The 13042-nt window shown below is 36.7% G+C and overlaps 1 long non-coding RNA gene across 1 annotated transcript; it reads right to left on the bottom strand.

Annotated features, from left to right (window-relative positions):
- Window positions 1–1064: 1064 nt before the first annotated feature.
- Window positions 1065–12724, bottom strand: LOC148125496 (uncharacterized). The gene is made up of 3 exons (XR_015744223.1): window positions 12656–12724; window positions 7778–7865; window positions 1065–2571 (listed from the first exon to the last, which is right to left on the bottom strand). It is a non-coding gene; the product is annotated as an uncharacterized LOC148125496 (long non-coding RNA).
- Between the last annotated feature and the right edge of the window lie 318 nt (window positions 12725–13042).

Below are 13042 nucleotides of genomic sequence, written 5' to 3'. Positions count from 1 at the left end.
GTCACTGAGGAGCCATGATAAACAACTTAGGGAGCTTAGGTTATAGATATAATACATGTTCAAGACAATGCATCCTGAACACATACAGATGTTTAATGTAAAAGGACAATCCTGAAGAATAATTTATAATCTCTAGGTCCATTAGAATACTATGGCAACAGCAGCAGCTTGTTATATTCAGGAACAGAGCTAAACTTGACAGCTTTCGGCTACAGTTTATGGGGAAAGAAATGTTATCTTGATTTTCCATAGCATCTGCTTGTAATGATGCCCCTGTGGGCAAGTTGTCAGCTAATACATGTGTCATTTTCCTATATTCCTTTATTCCAAAGAAAGATGAAAACTGTCAAAAGCGCACTTATGTTCCAGCACTTACCAAAAACACAGATCTACTCCATCTTTTAAATAGCTGTAACCATAGAGGCTTAATAACAATACCATTTCCTGCGGAATGTGCTACTGTTCTATGTGAAGAACTTGTGAACATTGATATGTCAAAATTGTGATTTTACCATTCATCCTGATTATTTTTTGCCTGCTGAATGTTGTGACAAGCTGTTTTCCATTCAAAGGACTGTAGTCTTTTCTTCAGAAAGAAAAGTGTCAATATTTAATGCCTGAGAAAAACAGAATAAAATCCATTTTCCTTTATTAATCTATAAATTAATAAAATTTATACATACAGTACTTGCAGTGACTTTTTTCAGTTTCTTCCTGTTACATTCTAGTATATAGAAAAAAATTACACAAATGAAGTTAATTAGAATAGCCAATTAGAATACATAATATTATGTGCTTCTAGTCATATTCCAGTTCAAGACAGCACCATCATTTTCTTTTTTAAAAATATATTACATTTTATTTAGTTTTCAAAGTTTAAAAACATAAAATAAAACTTGATACATCATTATATCAATGTAAAGACATCTTTTATATTTCCTTATCTTTCTATATACACATTTCTTTCATTGTACAATTTCAACTTAATATATAAAAATATAGATAGATATGAATATAGATATAAGTATTTACATAGTTTCTTATTCTTTATCTAATTGCCATTTTGATTTCTTTTTATTCTTAAACCATTCATACCATGATTATCTATATATATATATATATATAGCACTATCATTTTCATCAGAGCTAAAAGTTATTCCTTTTAGTATTTCTTCATATAATTTTATTCCATATTATCAAATTTATTTTTATTTCCACTCATTCTGCTTGAGACTATTTGTTGATTCCTCTTCACCTTCTTCCAAAATAATATATTATTTTAGTATTTCCATTAGAAATTTTTTTCAATACAATAAAAATATAATGTATTAAATGAAAAGATGAAGAAAAAAGAGGATAGAAAAGAAGTGGAAAAAAGAAACAAAACATAGGATTATGACATCTGACCTTCTTTCTATCAAGTAATTGCCCTCTTACTCTTTCTCTCTCATATTAACCCTCCGCAATCCTCCATAAACCCATAAATCATCAGTTTTGTCTTTTTTTCCTTCAGCAAAAAGTCTGTTTAAGGCTTCTAAGTCTTTAAAAAAAAAGCCCTTATCTTTTTTCTCTCTGAACAAACTGGTCAGCTTTGCTATTTCTATCAGTTTTATAACCCAGCTCTCTACTGTGGATAATTCATTATTCTTCTATCAGACTTACTTTTTTTCAACTATAATAACATTTAGGTAGTGAGTTCTAGTTGCTGATTTGAATAAATTCAGAAGTCTCACATTTTAAAATAACAGCAATATGTTAATATATTACCACTCTACTCTGTGGCAGATTTCTTGATTATTTGAGTATCATTAGCTTACTGATTATAACTAAACTGAACTCATAGGTGATCTCATCTATCCATGTAGATGTTAACAAAAGTGATAACAGCATTGAGCCTTGTGGCACCACATAAATGAGAAAGTGTGAGGCTGATGTTTCCCTCTTAAAATTAACTGAAACTAATTACAAAGAAAGAACCACTGGAAAAGACAGAGATGAACCTGGCACCCTGCGCACTAAACTGAAATACAAAATTGTGGGACAAACCCTTGCTTCATCTTGAGGTGGCTTTTTATTTACTGTACAAGCAGATACTGGTGATATTTGCAAACCCTGTTCTTGGATAGAGAGAAAAATAGATAGATACATGGTATTACTGGAAGCAAGAGATATGGGAGGCCAGAGTTTTGGTTTATGCAACACTGGAACAGGTGTAATTGAAGTTGGTGATGCAAATGATCATGCACCAATGTGCGAACATGGTGTGCATGAAGTGTTTATACTTGAAAACAGTTAATTGCAGAAGTAACAAAAATCGGAGTGATAGACAAAGATGTACAGGAACTGAAATAGCGTGGCAGGCCAGTCAAGGACTACATGCAGGAATTCCGGTGGCTTGCAGGTAAACTGCGGACATGGCCAGAGCGCCTGTTGGTACACCAGTTTTGAGAGGGACTGGACAAGGAGATACAGCAGGCCTGCTTGTACCAGGGTCCCACACTGGTTGTTGGACTGGTATCAGGTAGCAGTAGAACTGGAGCGCTGACTTTCTTTCAAAACTTCTGAGCAAATCTGGTAAGATAAGTAGCAAATAAGATATCAACATAGACCAGGATCTGGAATCACCGTGGTTCTCAAGAACAGTTTTCCCCCTGAAAGCCATCACTCTGCTAAACAAATAATTTCCTCAACACTATTTACGAACTATTTACAAAGTGTGCACTACTATTACTGTTAATCTTCTCATCACTCCTTATCACCCATCCCCTCCCACTTGTGACTGTAGGACTGTAACTTTGTCGCTTGTATCCTTACGATTTATATCGACTGTTTCCTAGTATGATTTGATTGTTGATTGTACCCTGTGACTATCATTAAGTGTTGTACATTATGATTCTTGATTCTTAACGAATGTACCTTTTCTTTATATATGCTGAGAGTATTTACACCAAGACAAATTCTTTGTGTGCCAATAAACTATTCTATTCTATTCTATTCTATTCTATTCTATTCTATTCTATTCTATTCTATTCTATTCTATTCTATTCTATCCTCCAGCAAGTATCAGAGTATGAGCAGAGTATTCAAAGATAATCCACATAAAGTCATGCTGGAAGCTTCCACCTCCCAGCGCTTCTTAAATATCATTACTAACACCCATTCATGTGCATCCCATATCCGGCTCCACCAGCCATCATCCGTCCATCACCCTCCCTGTGACAGTAACTGAATCTACTTGCTCTCACTCTAAGCCTTTAGTTAATGAATGTTTTGTCACCAGGTTAGATAACCTCATCAGCAGAACTTTGGTCGAAGTTTCTTGTTTCAGTTCTCTTCTGCTTTTATAGGACTTATGTGGTCAGTTGGTCACATGACCAAATGGTCCTGCCATGAGGGTCATCTGATGGTGAGGTTATGCTTGCTGGTGGGATTCAAGTTTTTTTTACTACCCGTTCTGTAGGCGTGGCTTGGTGGGCATGGCAGGGGAAGGATACTGTAAAATCTCCCGTCAGAGGTAGTATTTGCCGGTTCTCCAATGACTCAAAATTTCCACTACCGTTTCTCCAGAACTGGTCAGAACCTTCTGAATGCAACCTCTGTGGTGAGGTCATGTGAGTCTGCTGATGGTCAGTGCCATCATTGGTTGGTTGCTTGATTGATCTCATAGCAGTCCTGCAGTGACCTGAACTCAAAGCTCTACCACTCATCCAAACAAAAGTATTGGATATATTATGTTGACAACACCTTTGTCATTACTGAATACTCCAAGGTGGAAGAAACAAACCGCCTGCTCAACAATGTATTTACAGGAATCAAATGCACACAGAAAGAAGAAAAGGATCAATGACTCGCGTTCCTTGAGAATAACAGAAGGCTGGATAATGGTAAACTAGAAACCTGATTTTACTGAAAACCAATACATACAGGCCCAATTCTCAACTACATCAGCAGTTACCCTACTACATACAAGAAAAGCTGCATCCAGACATTCTTCAAAAGAACCAAATCCCAAGGAAAAGTGGAGGAAAATAACTTTTTCAACATCTTTGTTTGTAATGGCTACTGAAAAAAACTTCATATTCTGATACACATCATTCAGACACCATTGCACCACACAATCAGCCACAGCATGGAAAGAAACTCTACCATACGTCAAAGGAGTGTCAGAAATGACAGCTCGGAGTGTTTGATAATGACACAGGTGTTGTTGACACAGTCTATCCAAAACTTTGGTTGGATGACTGGTAGAACTAAAAGTTTGAGTCACTGCATGACTGATCAACTGACCACATAAAACCTATAAAAGTGTAAGAGAACTGAAATAAGACACTTCAACTAAATTTCCACTGATGATGTTACCCAGCCTGGTGACAAAACATTTGGAAAGCAAACAACAAGCTGGGAGAACAAACCACCACCAACAATTGTTGCAAATTGGTGAAAATATAGTTTGTTTTATCATTTCTGAAAATAAATCAAAATTAAAATAGCCTTAATGCAATGACACTCTACTGAGTAGAACTGCCTATTGCAAAATAATCACTCAAGTTTTTCCTGATTGATATTAAGCTTCCAACTTTGGTTTCAAGCATGTAAACATTTTATAAAAAGAAAAAGAATAAAAGACAGTTGGTTGCAATTTGGGATTAATAAATTTATATTTATTTTCCTCTTTTGAGGGATGGTGTTTCTATTGAACTGTCTATTTTATCTTGGGTGTCATTGATTGGAAGATATAGTAATTAATTTCTACATGTAGGCCCTTTCCCACCTAGGTTATTTAATTGGCTGCTTTTACATTGGCTGCTTGTATCCTTTTTGCCTCTTCTATAAATGTCTTAGGTGCTTCCATTTTTTTTCTTGCTTTGCTGTGATAATTGCTCTTGTGTGATAATTGCTCTTACTGTGGGATACAGTAATCAGCTTGTTAGATTGTCAGCTTGTTACGCAGCATGTTAATTTCACTTAGACTTTATTAATTTTACACCTCTGGCAATTCCATTTTAGCCATCTTTGTTCCTAACAATTCAAGCTGAGATATTTGAACAATGTAATGTTACTGTACGTTTTATACTTGTTTCTAAAAAAAGAAATTGATAAATGGCAGATATTGGATGAGAAAAGCAAGATTTAGTGAGTGAAATACTATAACTCAAGATTTTTTATTTTAAAAAAAGACATTTTAAACATTTCAGATTCTTATTTTACCTCATAAGCAATTTGTATTATTGCCAATTAAAAAGTATGCTTTTAAAATTTCTATTTATAGCTCTAAGTTGGAAAATTACATTATTTAAAATATTCAGTAAAAGTAAAAATGGTTGGCACATACATTGAAGCAAGATTACTTCTTATAACACTGCATAAAAGGCAATCAATGTAAAAATCATGGCAATAAAAATATAGCAGAAAACTATACCAGAAACCTGGACTCTTCCCAAGATGGCTGCTGTAAGATAAAAGCCTTTCTTCTCTCTTACTGATGATCTGCTGTTTTTGTTGCCAAAGCTAGATCTTTAGCAGTATTGCTCCATGGATTTGAGTGGGAGCACTTAAGAATGACCCAAGACAACTTTTGGACAACCGTAGAGCCATTTTGGGAGGGGAGATTCTTGAAGATTCCCGTTCCCTTTTGGAGCAGTCAGAAAGTCACTGGGCAATTCCACTTTCCCATCATCACTTTTGTTTTCTATGCAAACATGGGTTACAACTTTCACTTTTTGATTTTTTTTATCCTGTTTTTTGTCTTTAAACATTGAACAACTCATTGAATGCTGATTAATTTAAACCCCTGCTGGAGTCTAGCTGTTTTTTTTTTTCCCTTCCCTTCGATTTATATTATTTTTTTCAATAATTCCTGCTCTCTCTATAAGGAAAGAAGTTGTGCTTCTGGATGGCAAAGTGCTTTAATTTGATTTACATTATTATTGGACTCTCACCACAGAACTTTTATATTTTTTGCATTTGCAAACTATTTGGAGTTTATTTCTTTTGAATTTTTCATTTAATTTTCGATCAATCCATCCAGAAAATATATTTTCTGTTTTTTTTCTGCATCATTATTGAGCTTTGTTGGGAGATAAAGATATTGTGGATACCGAATTTATTATATTTAAATAGACAACAACTGATAAGAGGTGCCATTAAGAAACAAACTTGGATATCTGTTGCAGGACGAATTACTTTTAACATTTGGGGCTGTTTTGGCATAGAGAAGATGCCATGGTAAATTTTCTACAAGTTGATTACAATAACAGTTAGTTAACAGAAGGTTTGAAATTGTAACTTTTATTGTTATTATTATTATTACTTTAACTATTTTGTCATTAATACAAAATATACAGTATATAGATGAAAGGTCAATGATTTTCAAATAGATTTACTATTTCCAAAATTTTGGGGGAGGGGTTGTTTTGCAAAGGGTGGGAACCAATATGTTAGTAATGTATTAATCAGAATTTAGTTAGGAAGGAAAATATGTGTATAAGTGTTTTTTAATGAACTTTTTAAATATTTGATTATTTTATGTTCTTTCTTTCTTGTTTTAATTCTTTGGAATTCTGTATTTTAATTTCCCTTTGAATAAAATAAAAATGGATAAAAAACTACAGAAACTTTAGAATTTAGACACTCAAATCAGTAGTTAATATATTTGTAAAGAATGATGAAATCAGTAGTTAATATATTTGTAAAGAACGATGAAATGAAAAAGACAGTGGAATTTTTGGGGAAATAGTTGTTTTCATATAACAAAGCCAATGCCATTAATCTCTGAGCTAGATGGGATTATATTCCCCAACCTAGTAGGAGATGGTATCATTAATAAGCCTGTATGAACCAGCTTTGGTTTATTTTGAATTACTGACCCCAAATTTAAAGAGGTCAGCAAGAATTTGATTCCGTATAAGCTGATCTGAGAATAAAGATTGGAACTGAAAAAGAAGATTTATCCAGAAGCTATAATGGATAAACTTCAAAATGTGTGAGAGGTGAAGTCACTTCATCTTTTGGCAGAATAAAACAAACATATCAGAAAGGGTGGCCCGTTAGAAGGCATGATCAATGCCAAGTTTCAGGCAGACAGTTTCAAGGAATTTATTTACATTAATTTTAAAATATTTTCCCATCTCTCTTTTAGCGCAAATTACAGATCTGAGAGAAGGACAAAAGGCATTGTAAGCTGTTCAGAATCATTGATTGAAATGGATATCTATAGAAATTAATTAAAAACACCCCAACAAACCTCCTAACTTCCTACAGAGAACAAGACCCACTGTACGCAGCATTCTATTTTACCTTAAAAATCGAATGTTTTAAAACTGTTCTAAAATCCAAACTTCCTATTTTTAAATATTTGTTATGATTTGCTTTTTTTTTTTAAAAGTACCAGAGGTTTATATTTTGCTGCTTTTGAAGCCTGGTTCTCTGGGGTGCCAGGATAGAGAAAACTGGAAAAACTTGCCCCTTTGCAGGTCAGATAGTTTCTTCAGTGGTAGGAGTCAATTATTCCAGAGTTGTGGCTTGTTGGCAGTTAAAAATGTTAATCAGTGGGGTCATGCTACCAGAGTAAATACAGTGCCCACAGAAATCAGTAGGTGAAAGAGAAAGTAAATGACATAAAACAATTGCTCTGCACCAATCCTTCCTCATTCTTAAAAGCTATAAATATTTGGATTTGCACCTTCCATTGTAAGCTTGACGCAGATTCAGTTTTATTGGGGAGAGACTGTCAACATCGTGCAGAATGTAAAGTGCAGTTGAAGCCAAGAATACTTACAATTGGACTGGCTGGCCACCCTTGATTTCTCTGCAGGGATCAATAGTGATTTATGTTGCCTGGACCAGGAAGAAGTGAAACCACATTCCTTTGTTTCACAGTTGGAGATAAAATAAAGTTCCAGCCATTAGTCAATATAAACATTAGCAAACGTTAGCACTCAGAAGTTCTTTCATTTGAGGATAACCTTAGGATCGCATTTTAAGGTATGCTGCTGTCCATTTAGTTCAGTGGTTCCCAACCTTTTCTTCGCCCCGCACCCCTAAAGAAATTTCACTCGAACCTCGCACCCCCTGAAATTTAGACTTTAGGAACTACCGAACGCGTTAAATATATGGTAGGATTGAATCTTTTCAGCTATGTACGTGACAGCCACTAAATAACGATACTTAACTCTAAAATGAAAACAAAGTTAATCCATTGCATAATAAATAAAAATGCCAACATATAGCCAATATCCTATTATTTACCTAGACTTTTCTCACACCCCCTGGAATATCGTCTCACACCCCCAGGGGGTGCGAGCACCCCAGGTTGGGAACCCCCGATTTAGTTCATGTTGACTTGAAGTTTAAATCAGCCTCGGTACTATGCCATTTTGGTACCCTGAAATCAGACGGTTGTTTGGGCAGACATGGCTACGTGGAACATAGAATGACAGAGTTGAAAGTGGCCTTGGAGGTCATCTAATTCAACCCCCTGCTCAAGCAGAAGGGTCTATATCGTTTTAGACAAATGGTTGTCCAGTGTCTTTTTGAAAGCCTCCAGTGATAGAACATCCATAACTTCTGAAGTCAAGCCGTTTCACTGTTTGATTGTTCTCATTGTTAGGACAATCAAGTAGTGGAATAGCTCACCTTAGGAATATGCAATTTAGGAATATGCATCACTGAAGATCTCCTAAGTAAAAATGCAGCAGCGAATCCACATCTAACAGCCTGGGCATATGCCAAAGCCTCACGTAGGCAAAGGAGTTTTGATATATGCCAAGCCTCACGTAGGCAAAGGAGTTTTGATACCTGCAAGACCTCACGCAGGCTGAAAGCAGGTATCAGGAACAAAAGGATGCTGCCCACCTTGGGCTACTGGCTGGACTGCAGGCGCGGATTGGTTACTTTGTATCCCTTAAGCACTATGATTGGGCGCTACAATGTATCCACTGAGACCCCCCACTCTTTTAACATGTAAAGTAGACTGGACTTTCTCTTTTGTGATGTTTAACAATGTGTGTTCAATAAAAGAGCTTCCCTGAGCGCGTGCTCGGGGCTGCTCATCCAAGACTGAACCGGCTTGGTCTCTTTCTTGGTGCATTGGACTCAATGAGAAGCCCTCCTAATGCGGAGCAAAGCCGCATAAAAATTTAAAGATAACATGTCTATTTTTCTTCCTTCTGATCACTTGTTTCCTTGACTACTATTGTAGATATGCTTTATGTAAGCTTGTCAAATGTAGCACTTTATGGGAATAAGTTTTAAATTTCAGTGTAACATAGGCTTATATTTCCATGTTTATAGCTTGCAACCACTTAGATGTTAGTTGTTTGAATGGTTGCCCTTTGGAATAGTTTATCCTCATAGTAAGACTACTGCAGATATACAGTAGGTGCCAATATAACAGGAAAATAGACAGTGTAGCACAGAAATAAGCAGACTACCAAAATTGAAATGATGAGTCCAATAATATAGAACAAGCTTGGCAAAATGACATTTGAGGAGCAGATGGAATATAGACACAGAGGCAAGAAAAGTAGTGCCATCTATCAGAATTGAAATAGTATATCCAGATGGAAGATCCTTGGCAGCAAGTTTGGGCAGGTAGCAGGCTTATCAAGCTGATATCCAAGGAGCGAAATGTGATATACATACTAATATATACATAACATACAGTAGCAGTTAACAGTCCCCCTGTGTCTCTTGGTACAACGGGTATAAAACAATTCAGGGACGAAGTGGAGCCCGGTGTAGATAAGAGTAATGTCACTCCATCAGAGTTGAATGGGTGAAATTGGACAGGTCTATTAGTTAGCATTTGTGTAGAAATGAAACTGTGTTGGATTGCTGCACTCAGCAGTTTACCTGAGTTGCCATGGCATTGTTACCATAGAATCAAACAGACGGGGAAAGGGTGTAGGAGATTGGTGCTGAAGGAAATACCACTGAGTTTTATTTTTAGGAGTAAAACAAATTTTAGCCAAGCAACGGCATCCCCATTTATAAGCAGTAACATTCATCTTTTTAAAAACAACACGCTTGACAAGAGCCTACTTTAATGAAATAGATTTGGGTTAGGAGAAGAAATTGGACATAAAAGAGTAAAAGAAACATTTAAGGAAATGTGGAGAGTGTAGAGAAATGGAGTGACTTCTTTCTATCTACAGTATCCCTTCCACAGAAGATACAGGGCAGATTCCTTGAGCTGGTGCGGACTTTCTCAAAAAGGTCAAAATGAGGTAGCAAGAGCAGTCAAGGAATCATGTAGATGACATCTTTGATAGGACCATATGAAGTAAATAAACATGATCTGAGAGTTCTTAAAGATCACATACTTGGAATTGCTGATCTAGCAAAAATATGTAAGTTTCAGTTAAACCAAGTTGTGTACCAGAAAAATAGAACTAGAGCCAATCAACATTTCATAATGTTGTTATTGCTTTGTGCCACAATGCTGGTAAAGGCCTCAATTACAGAATGGCAACTGCCATGATTCTATCATTGGATTTCTCCTCTAATAAGAGAAGTTAGAGATTCTATCTCACCCCATCTTATTAATCCCTCCCACATATGAGCTCAGAAACCAGCAGTTTATCAATGCTCACAATTTTCTTTCTCCTATCTCAGCTTACACCATGACCATTGCCAGAGTCTATTTTAGTTTATTTTAATTCATTTATTAAACCAATGCAATTAAAACAAATATCTGTGAGCACACGGACCTGGCTTGCTGTTTGGCAAATATCATCAGCCACCTGTTAGCATTTCCCCATCAGGATGGCAGATTCTGAGGCATGCAGATAAACGCTTTTCTCAAACGAGGCAGGTGGAATGGAGAAATATATGCACGCGAGTCAGAGAGGGAAAAAAAAATATTTTGATTAAGAGAAACATAGAAAAGGCTCGGAGAGAAAATTGAAAAGGATAAGGAAAAGGAAATGCATTTCATAGCTTAGAAGACATCGCAAAGATAAGGAGAACAAAATAGCGATTATATAAAAGAGAGTGCTATTGGAACTATGAGCATGTGTTGATGATGGAATCACAAACCTTGTAATAAGCAATGCAGCAGAACAAATAACTTGGGAGTGGGTGAAAGATGGAGGGAAGAGTCATGTCATTTTTTTTTTTTTACACTCTTCACTAATAATGGTGGTGGGTGGTGTAATGGGAAAGCGGCTGTATGAAATCCACAAAGATTTCCTAGAAGAAGAAGGGGCCAGGAAAAGGAGACATGGGGGAGGAAGAGTGAAGCCTGAAAGAAGAAGGAATGAATTTGCGTTTTTATGTTTACTGACAAAGATATAAAGGGAGACTAGTATAGATCTATTTCAAGCTATTTAACTCTCATCAGCTAGCCATCCCCTTCTGGGATTATGAACCCAGGCTATTTGCATATTAGGTAGATATATTAACCTGTAAGGCACAGTGTTGTATATAGACATTTGTGTTAGATCTGGGAGGATGGTTCAAGAACGGAGGCAAGACTCAGATAGCAACAACAGCTCTTTATTAGTGACTTCAGATCTGAGAGAAATATCCCGGCCGCAGCAGCCCCTTATATAGGGCTGGCTGCGGCTAGGCAGCCAATGAAGGCGATTTGAGTTTGCCGCTCTTGGCTGGGCCAATCGCGGCAGCCCGTTTACTAGCCAATCAGATCAGTCTGCGGTGACCAATCACGATCTGCTATTTGAGGGCCAATCAGAGTTGCAGGCTTTCAAGCCTGCTAGTCTGGAACAATTTGCAGACTCATAATACTACATTCCGATTGGACAATCACTACCACCTAGCGATTGGTGGTTAACAACAGATTATGATTGGCCGCCTAAACGGCAGTAGGTTTTAAATGATGCCATTGGTTGCGAGCCGCAAGCAGCCTCTATAAAAGAGGCTGCCATGGCTCGAGTTTAGTTGAAGTTACTGACAGTTAAATAAAGAGCTGAACTCAACTCCGGTCTCGAGTCTATCTTGTTCTGGCGATAGAACACACAGGCTTTCCTTTGTCGACTGTACCAAGGGAGTGATAAAGTGTTTTTTTTCCGGTGGGATCAGTCTATCAGGGCAATCTGGTCTACCCAATTATGGGATGGAGCATACTGCTTCTGCTTTTGCCTTTTATCCCAGAAGGGTATGGCTAGCTGATAAATAGCTTGAAATAGATCTATACTAGTCTCCCTTTATTTCTTAGTCAGTAAATATAAATATTCAACACAAAAATAGTTTGATATAGAAGCAACTGCCTGCAAACCCTCCTGGATTGAGGCTGAAAGGCAAAAGCAGAAGCAGTTTGGGTAGACCACGTTGCCTTGATAGACCGGTCCCACCAGAAAAACACTTAAGGAATAAAATTATACCAGCAGACGAACAGCTACTGTGCGTTGGGTGAGAACCACCAAAGGAAGAAGCTGGAAGAAGCAAAACAAATGGCTATGAAAAAGCAGGAAGAGGGGGAGAAATAGAAAAAGTGATAGTAAATGTGATAAAAGTCTGAGTTATAACTTGACAACAAAGAATAATAAAAGAAGTGAAAAATAGGAGGCTGAATTGAAATAATTAACATCCAGACTATAAAAACTTATTATATAGGAGAGCCTCACAAAACCTTTCCTTTACATTTCATTTTTATCCCACATAGGAAATTTAAGACATGAGTAGCACTTGAACATACCCGGAGTTCCAATTATAAAGGAAGATGCCTTCGGTGTGGATGTATATGTTGGAAGGAGACCATGGTTTTGTGGAACAGCAGGAAAAGTGAGATGTTGCAGGTGAGATGTTGACATTCAACAATAATATATCTTCCTTGCTCATTCCCCTGCTGAACATACAGACTCAGCATTGCTGACCAATGCTATTGAGCTGAAAATACTGGAACGCCTGCTAGTAATGCAATCAATTCTTTATATATGCTAAAGAGGCTAGTTATTGCTCAAGCCTAAAATGTGATTATATCTCAGGTTGAGCAGCTTTCCCACGCTCCCAGGTGACAACTAAGCCTGCTATTTTATGCAGGTGTACAGAAGTTAAGCGTTTATTTGTAGAATAAAGGAGGGCA

Source organism: Pseudonaja textilis, chromosome 6 (assembly GCF_049901715.1).
Source record: "Pseudonaja textilis isolate UNSWEBS1 chromosome 6, rPseTex1.2, whole genome shotgun sequence".
Taxonomy (NCBI): Eukaryota; Metazoa; Chordata; class Lepidosauria; order Squamata; family Elapidae; genus Pseudonaja; species Pseudonaja textilis.
Note: the sequence above shows the minus strand (reverse complement) of the source record. Positions and strands in the feature narration are given on the sequence as shown.